At 33.5% G+C, this 17,439-nt stretch overlaps 1 protein-coding gene and 1 pseudogene across 1 annotated transcript in view; one reads left to right on the forward strand and one right to left on the reverse strand.

The window, feature by feature from the left end:
* The window catches only part of Arid2 (AT-rich interaction domain 2), a 177,320-nt gene that overhangs the window by 62,984 nt on the left and 96,897 nt on the right, over positions 1-17,439 (forward strand). The window lies entirely within an intron of this gene.
* LOC107148706 lies at positions 7,047-9,667 on the reverse strand (annotated as a pseudogene).

Consider the following 17,439-nt stretch of genomic DNA (forward strand, 5'->3'; position numbering starts at 1 on the left):
GGCATTCTATTGTGTCTTCTATTTCACGACCTTCTATCACAACACTGCTGTTGAATAAAGACTACAATTCTTACTGTATGTAGTTTTTATTCCTCTCTATAAAGTGATTTCTTTTTGTAATCAAGAGCAATTAACTGACTATAGTACTTTTCCAAAGAAGTATTAAGACATGAAAGAAACACTTTATTGGAAACCTTTGGTTATTCCCCACCCCACCCACCATTTGCTCAGGATACAAGAATTTATAATATCCACATAGTGAAAAGTTTCAAGGAAATTAGTTTTCTTTTGTGTTCCTCAAATTAAAGGTTTCTAGCACTTTTTTTTAAGCAGAGAAGGAATTCTGAAGAAAAGAAAATCAACATATCTCAACCTGTTATTTGAAAACTAACTTTAAAGAAAATAAATTTAAACTTAAAGGCAATATTTTTATGAGAGTGTAAGTAGATATCCTAAAGAAGTTTCCTTTTAAGACCATGTATGTTATGCTGAACTATTTAACCTGATGTTTCAAAAGGAATTTGTCATCCTAAAAATGAAGTCAGAGTAACATGCCTCAAAAAGTATTACTGTTTAGTTTTTGTGGTCACTTCATTTGAATTTTCTGCTCTACTAATTGATTTTTCTACTGTTAATATGCTATAGCCACTGACTGGTGCCCCTAGATTGGATCATTGTATATTACTAATAAAACTGTACTTTAGGAGTAAAGGGGGGGGAAGGAAATTAATCTGTTTATTTTCTCTTAATCAATTCTGGTCTGTATTCAAACAAGCCTGATAAACTATTACTCATTTGACAAATATTTATTAATTGCCCACCAGAATCTCAAAATAGTTATTAAATTTCTAGATTCTGTAAATAGGTAGTGTGGATTCAAATCCTGGTTATAAAACTATCTCTAGTATCATTTTCCTCATTTCTGAAGTGTGAGTTGACAATATATGATTTTTTTAATTCAGCAGAGAACATTATCCTCTTTTATTCAAATATCCCCTGGGTATAATGGTACATGCTGCTATTGCTTCTACTTTTTTTTTTTTTTGCCTGGTGGAAGATTGTTGTGCATTTAGGATTATATTTTATCCATGAGACCTCAGACTGGTTCCTTGCAGGATTTGTAAGTCTTCCACTGGGCCGATAATTATCATTTTTAAAGTGGCTTCTAATATAATTGTATAGCGGTCAATGATGTAGTCTATGTAATATTAGCTCTTTGATGTTGGTTGAGACTTTATGGCCTAATGTATGGTCAACTTTTATGAATAACCTCCATGTAATTAAGAAGAATATGTAACTTCTATTTTAAATATATCTATTTGGTTAAGGTTGATAATCATTGTACTATTATATAACTTTATTACTTTGTTTGCCTGAAGTGCCAACAAATTTATGTATTGAAATCTCTCCTTATAATGGTGGATCTGTCATTTTCTCTGTTTATTTTTTTTCCTAATGACTTTTCCTTTAATATTTTGAGGCAGTTTATTGGGGCCTACAAGTTTAGAGCTATTGTATATTTCTAGTGATCGAAATTTTCATCATTATATAGTGACTTTCCTTAAACCAAATAATATTGTTTTAAACTTACTTTACCTTTTATTAATATTTTAGTTACCAGTTCATACAGTTACAGTGAAACAGATAAAGCTTTTTCCATCCCTTTCAGTTTTTCTTCATACTTATAAATTATCTTATAAATAGCATATATTTCAAATTTTAAAAATAAAATCCTATTTGTTTATAAATTCTAACAGTTATTAATAGTTATTATTTACAATTCCTGGTATATGTAGACTTGGTTTTACTATTTTAAAATGTTCATTTTTCTGCAGTTTCTTAATGATTCTTTTAAGTAAACATACTTCAGTTTATTTATTTATTTTTTAAATTTATATGTGACAGAGGAATGCATTGCGATTCTTATTACTCATATAGAGTACAATTTTTTATGTCTCTGGTTGTATACAAAGTATATTCACACCAATTCGTGTCTTTATACATGTACTTTGGATAATAATGATCATCACATTCCACCATCATTTATAACCCCATGTCCTCTCCCTTCCCCTCCAACCCCTCTGCCTTATCTAGAGTTCAGCTATTTCTCCTATGCTCCCTCTCCCTATCCCACTATGAATCAGCTTCCTTATATCAAAACATTAGACATTTGGTTTTCTGGAATTGGCTAACTTCACTTAGCATTATCTTCTCTAACTCCATCCATTCACCTGCAAATGCCATGATTTTATTCTCTTTTATTGCTGAGTAATATTCCATTGTGTATATATGCCACAATTCTTTTTATCCCTGTATCTATTGAAGGGCATCTAGGTTGGTTCCACAGTTTAGCTATTGTGAATTGTGCTGCTTTGAACATTGATGTGACTGTGTCCCTGTAGTATACTGTTTTTAAGTCCTTTTGGTATAGATCGAGGAGAGGGATAGTTGGGTCAAATCGTGGTTCCATTCCCAATTTTCCAAGAAATTTCCATACTGCTTTCCATTATTGGCAGCACCAATTTGCAGTCCCACCAGCAGTGTATGAGTGTACCTTTTCCCCCACATCCTTGTCAACACTTTTTGTTGTTTGTCTTCATAGTAGCTGCCATTCTGACTGGGGTGAGATGAAATCTTAGAGTGGTTTTGATTTGCATTTCTCAAATTGCTAGTGATGATGAACATTTTTTCATCTTGTTGATTGATTGTATATTCTCTTCTGAGAAGTGTCTGTTCAGGTCCTTGACCCATTTATTGATTGGGTTACTTGTTTTTTTGGTGCTTAGCTTTTTGAGTTCTTTATATACCTTATTGATTGGGTTACTTGTTTTTTTGGTGCTTAGCTTTTTGTGTTCTTTATATACCCTTATATACCCCAGAGATTAGTGCTCTATCTGATGTGTGAGGGGTGAAGATTTGCTCCCAAGATATAGGCTCTCTATTCACCTCACAGATGGTTTTCCTGAGAAGAAACTTTTTAGTTGGGAGTCCATCCCATTTATTGATTCTTGATTTTAATTCTTGCGTCATAGGAGTCTTATTAAGGAAGTTTGAGCCTACTCCCACATGATGGAGATTAGGGCCTACTTTTTCTTCTATTAGATGCAGGGTCTCTGGTTTTATTCCTAAGTCCTTGATCCATTTTGAGTTGAGTTTTGTGCATGGTGAGAGATAGGGGTTTAATTTCATTTGCTTGCATATGGATTTCCAGTTTTCCCAGCACCATTTGTTGAAGAGGCTATCTTTTCTCTAGTGCATGTTTTTGGCACCTTTATCTAATATAAGATAACTGTAATTTTGTGGGTTAGTCTCTGTGTCCTCTATTCTGTACTATTGGTCTACCACTCTGTTTTGGTGCCAATACCATGCTGATTTTGTTATTATTGCTCTGTAGTATAGTTTAAACTCTGGTATAGTGATGCCACCTGCTTCATTCTTTCTGCTAAGGATTACTTTAGCTATCCTGGATCTCTTATTTTTGCAGATGAATTTCATGATTGCCTTTTCTATTTCTATGAGGAATGTCATTGGGATTTTGATCAGAATTGCATTAAATCTGTATAGTGCTTTTGGAAGTATGGTCGTTTATATAATATTAATTCTGCCTATCAAAGAGCAAGGTAGATCTTTTCATTTTTAAGGTCTTCTTTGACTTCTTTCTTTAGGGTTCTTTAATTTTCATTATGTAGATCTTTTACGTCTTTCATTAATTTGATTCATGTATTATATATATATTTTTTGAGACTATTATAAATGGGATAGTTTTCCTGGTTTCCCTTTCTGACGATTTGTCACTGATATACAGAAATGCCTTTTGATTTATGGATATTGATTTTATATCCTGCTACTTTGCTGAATTTATGTACTAGTTCTAGAAGTTTTCTAGTGGAACCTTTAGGGTCTTCTAGATATAGAATCATATCATCAGCAAATAGTGCCAATTTGAGTTCTTCTTTTCCCTATGTGTATCCCTTTAATTTCTTCCATCTGTCTAATTGCTCTGGCCAGTGTTTCAAGAACTATGTTAAATAGAAATGGTAAAAAAAAGGGCATCCCTGTCTTCTTCCAGTTTTTAAAGGGAATGCCTTCAATTTTTCTCCATTTAGAATGATGTTGGCCTGAGGCTTAGCATAGATAGCCTTTATGATGTTGAGATATGTTCCTGTTATCCCTAGTTTTTCTAGTGTTTTAAACATAAAGGGGTGTTTTTCTGCATCTATTGAGGTGATCATACGATTCTTATCTTTGAGTCTATTGATGTAATGAATTACATTTATTGATTTCTATATGTTGAACCAATCTTGCATCCCTGGATGAGTCTTACTTGATAGTGGTGCATGATCTTTTTGATATGTTTTGATATCTGTCAATTTTTTCAATTGTTTCTTTTGTTTCAATTTCATTGATTTCAGCTCTGATTTTAATTATTTCCTGTCTTCTGCTGCTTGTGGTGTTGATTTATTCTTCTTTTTCTAGGGCTTTGAGATGTAATGTTAAGTCATTTATTTATTGACTTTTTCTTCTTTTATTGAATTAACTCCATGCAATGAACTTTCCTCTTAGAACTGCTTTCATAGTGTCCCAGTGATTTCAATATGTTGTATCTTTGTTCTCATTCACCTCTAAAAATTTTTAAATCTCCTCCTTGATGTCTTTTGCAACCCATTTATCATTCAGTAGCATATTATTTAGTCTCCAGGTGTTGAAATGGATTTTGTCATTGATTTCTAATTTCATTCCATTTTGATCCGATGGAATGCAGGGTAGTATCTCAACTTTTTTATATTTGCTATGAGTTGCTTTGTGGCATAGTATATGTTCTATTTTAGAGAAGAATCATGTGCTGCTGAGAAGAAAATGTATTCTCGTTGAAGATGAAATAAATATTATATATATGTGAATTAAGTCTACGTATTATTGAGTTCTATAGTTTCTTTGTTCAGCTTTTGTTTGGAAGATCTATCTAAGTGATGAAAAGGTGTGTTAAAGTCAGCCAAAATCATTGTGTTGTGGTCTGTTTGGCTCTTGAGAAGTTTGTTTGAACGCAGATGCTCAATTGTTTGGAGCATATATATTTATAAATGTTAAGTCGTCTTGTTGTATGGTTCCCTTGAGCAGTATGTAGTGTCCTTCTTTATCCTTTTTGATTGACTTTAGTTTAAAGTCTACTTTATTTGATATGAGGATAGAAACCCTGCTTGCTTCCACAGTCCTTGTGAGTGGTATGATTTTTCCCAACCCTTCACCTTCAGTCTGTGGATGTCTTTTCCTATGAGATAAGTCTCTTAGAGGCAGCATATTGTTGGGTCTTTTTTTTTTAATTCAATCTGCCAGGCTATGTCTTTTGATTGGTGAGTTTAGGCCATTGCCATTCAGGGTTATTATTGAGACATGATTTGTATTCCCAGCCATTTTTGTATATTTTTGGTATTTAATGTGACTTTGTTTCTCCTTTGATTAGATTTTCCTTTAGTGTGATCCCTCCCTCTGCTGATTTTCATCATTGTTTTTCATTTCCTCTTCTTGGAATATTTTGCTGAGGATGTTCTATAGTGCAGGCTTTCTAGTTGTATACTTTTAACTTTTGTTTATCATGGAAAGTTTTTATTTCATCATCCAGTCTGAAGTTTAGTTTTGCTGGATATAAGATTCTTGGTTTGCATCCATTTTCTTTCAGAGCTTGGTATATGTTGTTGTTCCACTGTCTCCTGGCTTTGAGGGTCTGGGTTGAAAATCTGCTGAGATATGAATTGGTCTCCCCCTATATGTGATCTGACTCCTCTCGTGATTTTTAAGATTCTATCCTTATTCTGTATGCTAGGCATTTTCATTATAGTATGCCTTGGTGTAGATCTGTTGAATTTTGTACATTTGGTGTCCTGCAAGCCTCTTGTATTTGGTTTTCTAATTCTTCATGCTTGGGAAATTTTCTGATATTATCTCATTGAAGAGACTGTGCATTCCTTTGGTTTGAAACTCTGTGCCTTCCTCTATCCCAAGAACTTTTAGATTTGTTCTTTTGTTGCTGTCCCATCATTCTTGCATGTTCTGTTCATGGTTTCTTCACTATGTGATCAACTTTATTTTCCAGATTGTATACTTTGTCTTTATTATCTGACGTTCTTTCTTCCAAGTGATCTAATCTGTTGGTTAAAGAAAATGTGGTATATATACACAATGGAATATTATTCAGCAATAAAAGAGAATAAAATCATGGCATTTGCAGGTAAATGGATGGAGTTAGAGAAGATAATGCTAAATGAAGTTAGCCAATCCCAAAAAGCCAAATGTTATAAGAAGGCCGATTGATAGTGGCATAGGGAGCAGAGTATGGGAGGAATAGACGAACACTAGATAGGGAAGAGGGGTTGGAGGGGAAGGAAGGGGCATGGGGTTATTAATGATGGTGAATGTGATGATCATTATTATCCAAAGTATAGGTATGAAGACTTGAATTGTTGTGAATAGACTGTGTATACAACCAGAGATATGAAAAATTGTGCTTTTTATGTGTAATAAGAATTGAATGTATTCTGCTGTCATATAGGTTAAACTGTCTGTTCAAAGCAGCAGTATTCATAACAGCCAAAAGGTGTAAAAAACCCCAAAATATCCATCAGCTGAGGCATGGATAATAAGCCAAATGTGGTATATACATATAACAGAATATTATTCAGTCATAAAAAGAGAATATTCTGAAGACATGCTACAACATGGGCAAACCTCAGAAACATTGTGCTAAATAAAAGAAGCTAAACACAAAAGGTCATGTATTTTAGGGTTCAGTTTATATAAATTAGAGTCAATAGCCAAATGTAAGGACATAAAGCAGATTTATATTGGACTGGTATTGATGCAGTTTCCTTTAGGATGAGGAAAATATTTAGAAACTAGATGGAGACAATGGTGCATAATATTATGAATATTTCAAATGTCAAAAAATTATACACTTAAAAATGGTTAATTTGGAGCTGGGTGTGGTGGTGCACGCCTGTAATCCCTGTGGCTCAGGAGGCTAAGGTAGGAGGATCACAAGTTCAAAGCCAGCTTCAGCAAAAGTGAGGCGCTAAGTAACTCAGTGAGACTCTCTGTCTCTTTCTCTCTCTCTCTCTCTCTCTCTTTTGCTCTCTCTCTTTTTTATTAGAAAAATTATTTATTTCTGCTCCTTTCATACATCTTACTGTTGAGGAAACAGTCTTGCATACATATGTGAAATAACGTACTATCCCACACACTGTTTAAAGGCAAAGCACCATCAATGAAGCGGATCAGCAGTCCAGAGTTCTCAGAGATCTTGCTTCCTGATTTTATATTAACTTCTGAAAATCAGAAATATCTCCAAAAAATGTTAAAGGGGGTTGTAATCACTTTATTCAGTATTATAATTTTACAAGAACAGTATATTTACAAAATGAAAAACTAAGAAAATGACACTTAACATTGTTGGTACAACAGGTCAGCAGGAAAAAAATACTGTGATAAACTTGTCTCTGATACCAAGAAATTCTAGTCCAAGCTTTCATATACTTCCTATATTTTCACTTGATACTTTTACTGCTGCTTTTTATTCTTTTCCACATTTCGTAGTAGAGGACTGGTACAGCCTTTAATACTTCATCAACAGGAGCAAATCCAGAATCCACTGATTTCTTCTCAAAAGACACTCTAACCCATCAGATAGCTCGGCAGTTTCATTCTCATGAATACTCTAGCCATGAAAAAGCTCAGTAGGACACAGACGAATCCAGTGAATAGTAGAAGAAATCTATTTAGTTTTGGAATATTTGGTGCATTGGATCAGTCCAGGATTATGAAACCTAAACCCCCCATTGTAAACAGGAAGCTGGATGCAAGTCCTTCCATGATATATTGTCCATTTACTCTGTAGGCCAAGAAAGTTACTGGCCTCTAATGCCCATGTTCATCAGTCATAGAGCCAACACTCGGTGGTTTAACAATAACAACATAAATTATTCCTCTGGTGATGAGGAAATAAGACACCACCATCAGAGTGTACACCGTCATGGCCAACGGCATGTGCACCCAGGGCAGCGGCTTCAGCTTCAGGTTGGGACATTCGAGCACTAAGAACAGGACCGGTAGAAAGTCTCCGTGTTGGTATTTTGTATTAATAAAATACAAAATTGCACTGGGAATGTTGCTCAGTGATCACGTGCCCCTGAGTTCAATCCCCAGTTCCTCCCTCAAAGAAACGGTTAATTTGCGGCTGGGGATGTGACTCAGTTGTAGAATACTTGCCTAAGGTGTGCAAAGTCCTGGGTTCAATGCCCAGTGTTTGTTATGTGAATTTTTTTACCTTAATAAAAAGGAAAAGTTTTTTGAAAGAAAGCAAATTTGGAATTAAATTCATGTGTGATCTCCTTGGTAAACTGCAGATGATGTTGCATTAAAACTGTTTTCAAATTACAATGCTAAATCTTATGTGGTCGCTTGGATTTTCAGTGAGAAATAGGATTGAAATTTGTTGAGCACTTCTTTCATGTATTTCAAGGACAGTTTCTGGATTTCTGGAAACTGCCATAGGTCACTTTGTTTAGATCTCAGATTGTCCAGAATTTAGGCATATAGCTGCACCTGGATATAAGGAGCCTACAAAATGTATTCTTTACTCTGGTCGAATATGCCCAGATAAAATTTGATGGTTTTGTTACTGTGGAAATTTTAGTCACTGCTTTACTATGTCATCTCTACTCAGACATCCTCTACTTTGACTTCCTATTTTTCTTTATATTAGATCCCTTATTACTTGAATAACTGTTTAAGATCTAAATAATACTTTTAATGCCTACCAGAAAGAAGAGAAAATCAATTGAATGAAAAGTAACCGATGAGCTCATTTGTTAAGTTTTTTTTTTTTTAAGGAGAGATTAAAGTTACAAAGAAGTAACAAAGAAAGACAAACATCAAACTGATTTTTTGATTTTGTTAAACTAGGAATTAAAAGCAAAGAAAACGATTTTTCATAGTATGAGACAATGTTATTTTTTTTGCAGTGGCCTTCTACTATCCCCAAGTCATTTTTACTCTTTTTGCCAGTTTGGGAAAAATGCTGTGTGAGTGTGAGTGTGAGTGTGTGTGTGTGTGTGTGTGTGTGTGTGTGTGAGAGAGAGAGAGAGAGAGAGAGAGAGAGAGAGATATCTTGGAACTTGGAAGCTGTATTGTTTAAATTCAGTACTTTTCATGGTGGCTGCCAGTAAGTTACATGCCTTCTTGTTCTGTGGGCATGCCTAATGTGGTATGCACTCTGTGGTCCTCACCATATAGCTCTTTGATCCAAGATGGACACTGACCACATCAGACTCTTTCTGCCAAAAGAATTGGGCATATGTTGCACACTTGTGCATAAATACGTGTTTCTATGTATCTGTCTATGGATATAGACAAGTGTACAACTTCACCATTTAATTTGAAGTTTTTCTAGAATGAAGCAACTTAAATATACTTGTAAATTATTTCATGGTTTGACATTTTGGAAGATTTTGAACACACTATTCAGACTTTTAATATTGAATTATAGTTTCTGATTTGCTAGTAACTCAATTTTCTGAACAACGTTTGTGAAGTTTTTGCTTGAAAATGAAAATACTCATGTCTTTATATGGTGTATTTGTATATTTTATTTTATTGCTGGTCACTCTTTACCCATGTTCCCGAGTGATCTTAAGGAAGGAAAAAGAATTATGTCCATAATGGGATTATAGAAACAATGTTATCATTGTATTTCTATAATATTCTATGTAATTTTATATTTTTGTGTCTTGATTTTAAAAGCATAAATATAAGGATATATCAAGTAACCAAAGCTCAACATATACTAAAAAATGAACTATTTTAATGTTTTATAATCACTATGTTTTATTAAACTAGAATGGGATATCCTACTACCTGATGATTTAATACTTTGTTTCCAATTACATATTTTGTTCTTAGGCAAGGGATTTTGCTGTCTGACAATATTCTGTTTACAGAACTATTTGTTTATGTATTTCTAAATATAGTGTTTGTACTCAGTGAAAAATAAAAATATCAAAATTTCTCAGTACATTTATCCTTTATTTATGGGTATGTTAAATTTGGATTTCTTAGTGTTGATACCTTTGAGGAGAACCGAAATGTTATAAAGACAAATTTAAATGGTCCAAAGGGGATCAATATTTGGATGCTTTCAATATTTGGATAGCTTATGAAGAAATACTAGTGGGTAGGGAGTTTTAAATCTAGAAAATAAATTTAAAATCTGTTTAGCACCTAATTTGTACACTTAGTAAACATTTGTGTTCAGAATGTTACTTCCCTCTTACCTTTACCTCAGAGTATCCATAGGATACAAATTTTGGTGGAAATAATATAAACTGGATAAATTACTGACTGGAAAAATTCCGCTTAGTTGAGTAAATGGTGTCCCCTACTGCATGCCATCCACGTACTTGTTTTGGAACAATGAATAAGGCACAGATGTTGCAAAAGAGATGGAATCAAGTAATTGCTTCTGCCTCTTTCATGCCTTAAGATTTTATAACTTTGGTTTTTTTGCATATTTCATATAATATAGACTTAACTTATGTTCTTCTAGTTCAAAAATACCTTGGAATTATGACTTGGACTAAATTTGGGGAGAACTGATACCGTTATAATATTTATCCTTCTAACCCAAGAAATTTTTAAATTGTTTATTAGGATCTCTCAGTAAAGTTTTGTCATTTTCTTTGTAAAGGTTTTATGCATTTTTCTTAGTTTATTCCTAGATATATAATTATTTATTCTTTTTGTTATTTTTTAAGATATAACATTGTAACCAGCAATCATGTAAAAACTCATATTTTGATTGTAGTTCATTACTATTTGCAAGTGACTTGCCTTTCAATTTTTTGTCTTCTTTTGAAAAGTTTATGTAGGGTGATAATTTATTTCTCAAATGTTTAATACAATTCCCACCATCAAGGAAATCATCTAGTGTTTAGAATTTCTTTTTTGGTAGGTTTGCAATTACAGATTTAATTTATTTAATAATTATAGTACTGTCAAATATTGTAATGTCTATAGTATCTATAGTTGGTGTACCCTTTTTCATTCTTTATTAGTTTGTTAGCTGTCCAATTTCCATCATTGTCACCAGAAGGTAATCAATTTGATTAGTGTTTTCTGAGAAACTTTGGATTTTGATCTTGTATTTTCTACTTCATTCATTTCTGCTTTTTTCTTTTATACCTATTTCCTTTTCTTGCATTTAATATCCTTTTTAAAAATCTTTTTTGAATGGTTGCTTATCTTTAATTTTCATCTTTGCTTTGTAATATTTGCATTTTGAAGCTTTATTACTTTTATTTCGTTTCTGCACATTTTGTATATTCTTATCTATTATAAAGTTGAACTGTTTTCCTACTTTGTATTATTATTTCTTCTTTGTGAGCCTTTTGGAGCTGATAAATCAGCTGAGCCAGGCTGCAGGCCCTACACCAAGATGGCAGAGGCCTTCGCTTTGACCTGGGCTCCTGCACCAGCCCCCAGACAGGCCAAACCAGACGGACTCACTCATGCTCGATGCCACAGGACCAAGCTGAGTCTCGAAGGCAGCGGCCTGCTGGGCTTTGGATCTGGGATGTCCCCCAAAAGCCCACGTGTTACGACTTGGCACCCAGTGAGGAGGCACTATTGGAAGATGCTGGGACTTTAAAAGGTGGAGTCTAGTGAGGGTCCTTGGGTGATTGAGGGAAATTGTGGGACCCCAGTCTCTTCTTCCTTTCACCTCCTAATTTCCAATCATGTAAGGATTTCCTTATCTTTTTATTTTTGTTATCTGATTTATTTGTTCTGTGGTCAGAAAACATATTATGTGTGACTCCACTTATATTTGAATTTATTTTTTGACCCCATATCTAGTAAATGTTTAAGTATTTTATAAGTGTAAGTCAGTATATTCTGTATTGTAACACTGAATGCAGTGTTTTAAAGTTTACTAATTCAAGTTTGTAAACTTAGCTTAGTCATTACAAAATCTTAATTAGCTTAATTTAGCCATTACAAAATGTATATAAAGACCAATACATCATGGTGTCCACTATTGAGATAGACAAACTAATTTGTCCATTAATATCAAGTTTGTAAACTAAAACTATATATTTTACTGGGTTTTGTTTTTTCAGCTAAGAGAGGTATATTTAAAATAAAATGATCATGATAATTTTGGCTTTATATCATTTCTTCTTTTAGTTCTTTCACTTTATACACACAACACACACACACACACACACACACACACACACACACTCCCCCACTCTCCCCCAAAAGGTCAAGATCGAAATGTTTATATCTACCAGGAGAATTGAATCCTTTTTTGTTAGTAAGTTGAATAATATCATTATAAAATTTGCCTTTTCTCTAACAAATTTGTTTTGTCTGATATTAACAAAACTACATCAGCTTATATTTGGTTATTGATTATATTTTAAATGTTTATTTTTTTGGATAAATAGCACATAGTTGGGTTTTTAAAATGTAGTTGGAGATCTTTGTCATTTAACTTAAGTGCTTAGTCTGTTGATATTTAACACAACTAGTGATGTATTTGGGTTTAAACCTAATGTTTTGTTTTGAATTTTTATCATTCAACTTGATCATATTCTTTTTCTCCTTCTTACCTCATTAGCATTAACTGAGGGTTTCTTTTTAATCTATTATTGTGTGTGTGTGTGTGTGTGTGTGTGCATGTGCGTGCATTTATGTGTTTATATATTTATATATTTACACTGATAGCATTTGTCATGGTCTTATGAAATACTTGGTACTTTTATCCCTTCCAGAAATTGAAATATCTAATTGAAGCACCTAGAATACTTTAATTGTATCACTGCCTCTGATTCATACATGTCATGGTCTTGTATTTATCTTCTTTTTTGTACTAGGGATTGAATTTTCCAGGGGCACTTTACTACTGAGTCATATCCCTACCCCTTTTTATTATTAATATTGAGATAAGGTCTCACTAAGTTGCCTAAAATCTTGCTAAGTTTCTGAGGTTGGGTTTGAACTTGAGATCTTCCTGTATCAGCTTCCTGAGTTGTTGGGTTTACGGGTATGCACCACTGTGTCTGGCCGAGTATTGTGTTATTTTTATACTGTCTATATTTAAATCCCAGAAGACATTATTTTACACGCACGCACGTGCACGCACACACACACACACACACACACCCCTCCATATTCAAGAATTTTACATCTGTTTATTCAATGAACTGTGGTTGTGGAAAAATGGTGTAGGAAACATGAAAATACCTCCAACCCCGGTCATTCCTCAAACAGTACAGTATAATAACTATTTACACAAAACTTAAATTGTATTGTATATTATAGGCAATTTAGAGATGATTTGAAGTATATGGGAGGATATAGATAGGTTATATGCTAATAATACACTATTTTATGCAAAGGACTTGAACTTGAACATCCCCAGGTTTGGTATTTGCAGGGTCCTGGAACCTAGGCCAGGGATGACTCCAAATGCATATTTTTTTTATGTCTTGTTATTACTTTCATCATCTCCATTACTTCATTCAGCATCATTATTCTCCTACCTAAAGAGAAATATTCCTTTTAGTGAATGTCTGATGGTAAATTTTTTTAAATGAGTTTTTAATTATCAGGAAATGTTTCAACTTTTCAGTGACATATTCTCTGACTACTGAATGTTAAATTTTTGGGTTTTTTTCTTAGAACACAGTGAAAACTTAATGCTCTTGCCTCTGGTTTCCATTATTTCTAGTGAATACTTGAAGATGTATCTATGCTTGCCCCTTTCAAGAAAATGTCTAATTTTTTCCTCTGCCTGCCTTTACAAATTGTTTTTGTCTTTGTTTTTTAATCTTTCATGTGATAAGCAGATACGGATTTTTTTTAAAAAGTCTTGCCTGGGATTTTAGTCTGTGTTTAATAATATGGTATCTGGAGTGCCTTTGAGTCTCTTTTCATTCTTTTGTTTCTGTTTTTGTTGACTCTTTTGTCTGTTGCCTTCTGGTTTTTCTTGTCTCTATATACTGAACTGTGCCTGAAAACTGTTTATATACATAATTTGAGAACTGAAATAATATTGTCTTTCTCCAGAGGGTTTTTTGTTTTGTTTTGTTTTGCATAGATTGCTTGGAACAAAGATCCTGGGTCATTTAGCAATCTGGGATCACCTTCATACATTTTCAGTGATTAAAATTTTCTGAGCTTCCTAGATGAGTCAAAATGAATCTATAGTGTTTACAAGACTCTGTTCTGCCTTTACTAGTGGAGCATAAATTTTTAGGGTCATAGTAAAAATAGTTTTTGTGTTTATTTCTCACTTCAGGCTGTCAAATATACTACTCAGATTCACTCACCTTTTTCACAATGTTTCTCCGGTTAAATATAGTTCTGAGTGGTGTGTTTACCTTTCTGAATTTTTGTCTTCTCATCTCTTGATCCAGTAAGCCATCACTATTTTGTCATTCTCTGATGCATTTGGATAATTTTTAAAATACATTTTTATATAATAGCTGCTTTTCTCAGTGAGAAGATGGGTCTAAATGACCTGTCATTTCTGGAAGTAGAAATGCCCATGTTGGATCTTATGTTTCTTTGAAAAAAGTAAAAGTTTTTCAGAGCGTTTTAATCAACACTTCAATTAAATAATGTATTTTTTTATTAATAATAATACATGGTTTTCAATTAGTATATCCTTTTATTACTTTCCTTGAAAAAAGTCTAATGTATAGAATAACAATAATGCTGAAAAGTTGTATATGTCAATTTTGTGGTTTATTTTGTCAGATATTGCACTATTTTTGAGAAATTATGAATTGATATACTAGTATGATGACATGGTTTTTACTTTTCTAGTAAAGTTCAGTCTTATCTAATCATTTAACAGTTCTTCAATAAGTATTGTTTTCATTGTTTATAACTTGCTATAAAGAAAACATGGATTTTAATTTTTTTACTATTTTATAAAATATAAGAAATTACTTAATACCATTTTTAATATATTCAAAATTTAGTCTATTTAAAGATTTAAGTATACATTCATTTCAATAGGATTGTTAAACAGATTAGAATAGCATATGGTAAATATGTCTGTCCTTCCAACTCAAGATTTATACATAATAAAAGTCTTAATTATCATTATGAAATCAAATTTGTAATTACTCTTAGCCATTGAATGTAGCAATCAGTTTATAAATGAGCTTTATTTGGTAACTTGCAACTAATTTGGAATATGAGATTTCTAATAGTGATGTCATAACACTCCCTAGGCTGGCCTCCACTGCTTATTCAACTGGGACAAAATTTCAGCTTCACAATAATATTCTTACTAAGGGTAAAAATATTTTAAGTTCTTCATGTTTTCTAGCATGCATATCTTCCTCTTTTTATTCTTTGAATTTATTTTTTTGCCTGGCTTCATTGCTTTAGTTTATTTAGTAGGTGGATTTTGCAAATGATACTTTTGGATATCAGCATCTTGTTAAATTCTGGATAAAATAATTTTTTATAGTTATTTTCTAGTTGGTATGGTTTAGTTATGCTAGGACATTTATTTCTGTTGGAGGCAGGGCCTCTGTATTCTTAAGCTCCTGTTTCCTTTGTTTAGAAATAATGGATATTCATGAATCAAATTTTCGTTGGGAATTTCTTAATTTATTCAGAATTTTTAGTTTATTTTTATAATTGAATTAGATCAGTGTTTCTCAGTAGAAAAAAATATTGGCATTTGGGATTCCACAGACTTTGTGTATTATAGCATGTTTGGTATGCCTGATTCCTGACTACTGATTATCAATAGTGCTTCCTTTGGTCATTGTGAAAAACAAAAATGACCCTACCATTACTGTCCCTAGAGTGATGCCACCTCAATTGAAGACCACTGAACTAGGTTAGCAGCTTTCTTAGAGTAGCTTTTTACCACTTGCAAAATTTTAATTCTTTTTTTTTTTTTTTTAATATATACCTTTTGAAAGGCGAGTGGCTCACCTGAGATGGAGATTCAACCAAGAGATTTTATTGGGGGGCTGCCCAAAGGGGAAGAAAAGGAGAGGCAGAGAGAAAAAGGAAGAGAGCAGAGAGAGAGAAAGGGTAGAGAGAGGAGAGAAAGAAGAGGAAAGAAAAAGGAAGAGAGAAGAGAGCATGTGTTTACAAGCTTCAGCTTAAGAAGGGGACATGACAGGTGCTGATTGGCAGGGTGACTCAGGAACAGGGAGTGGACACTGCGTCCTGTGAGGATTGTTCGAGGAAACTTTTGAATTTGATGCCCTTTGGAGAGGAGGGGGAGGGCTAAGGGATTCCATGATGTTCTCTAGAGAAGGGGGAGTCTCCCACACACCCAACACCTTTTAGTTGTAGATGAACACAATTCCTTTGTTTATTTTTATGTGGTGCTGAGGATTGAATCCAGTGCCTCACACAAACTAGGCAAGTGTTCTACCACTGAGCTACAACCCCAGCTCCATCTTTTTACCTCTTTTACAAACTGGTCTTTCAGACAAGAATGTGTTCTGCTGTCCTAAGTTGTGCTTTCTTTTGGTTTAAGAGGAACAAGTGATTAAAAAAATGGGAAACATGGGTTGGTGACACAAATATCCAGAAGTTTTTGTTCTTGTTTTTACCTACAATGTCTAATTCATGAGGTGGTATAAAGAGTATTATTATAAATGTCTTTAGACAAAAAGCTTCCCATCAGTTGACTATTTGGATAAGTTTTTTTTAATTTCTTCTGATTTGTTATACATGATGACAGAATGCAATTTATTTCATATTACACATATAGAGCACAATTTTTCAAGACACTGATTGTACACAAAGTATTTTCACACCATTCATGTCTTATACATGTACTTAGGGTAATGATGTCTAACTCATTCCACCATTATTCCTACTCCCTTGCCCCCTCCTTTCTGTTCCCTTCCCTTTGCACTATCTAAAGTTCCTCCATCCCCCGCCCCACACACCCATTGCCATTATGTACCAGCATCCTCATATCAAAGAGAACATTTGGCTTTTGGTTTTTTGGGATTGACTTGCTTCACTTAGCATTATATTCTCCAACTTCATCCATTTACCTGCAGATGCCATATTTTATTCTCTTTTAATGCTGAGTAATGTTCTATTGTGTGTGTGTGTGTGTTTGTATTTATATAAAATCAAAGTTTCCCTATCCATTTATCTACTAAAAGGCATCTAGGTTGGTTGTACAATTTAGCTATTATGAATTGTGCTGCTATAAACATTGATGTGCCTGTGTCCCTGTAGTATGCTGTTTTTAAGTCCCTTGAATATAAACCGAGGACTGGGATACCTAGGTCAAATGGTGGTTCCATTCGCAGATTTCCAGGGAATCTCCATATTGCTTTCCATATTGACTGCACCTATTTGCAGTCCCACCAGTGTATGAGTGTGCCTTTT

This window comes from Marmota marmota, unplaced genomic scaffold, assembly GCF_001458135.2.
Source record: "Marmota marmota marmota unplaced genomic scaffold, marMar, whole genome shotgun sequence".
Lineage (NCBI taxonomy): Eukaryota > Metazoa > Chordata > Mammalia > Rodentia > Sciuridae > Marmota > Marmota marmota.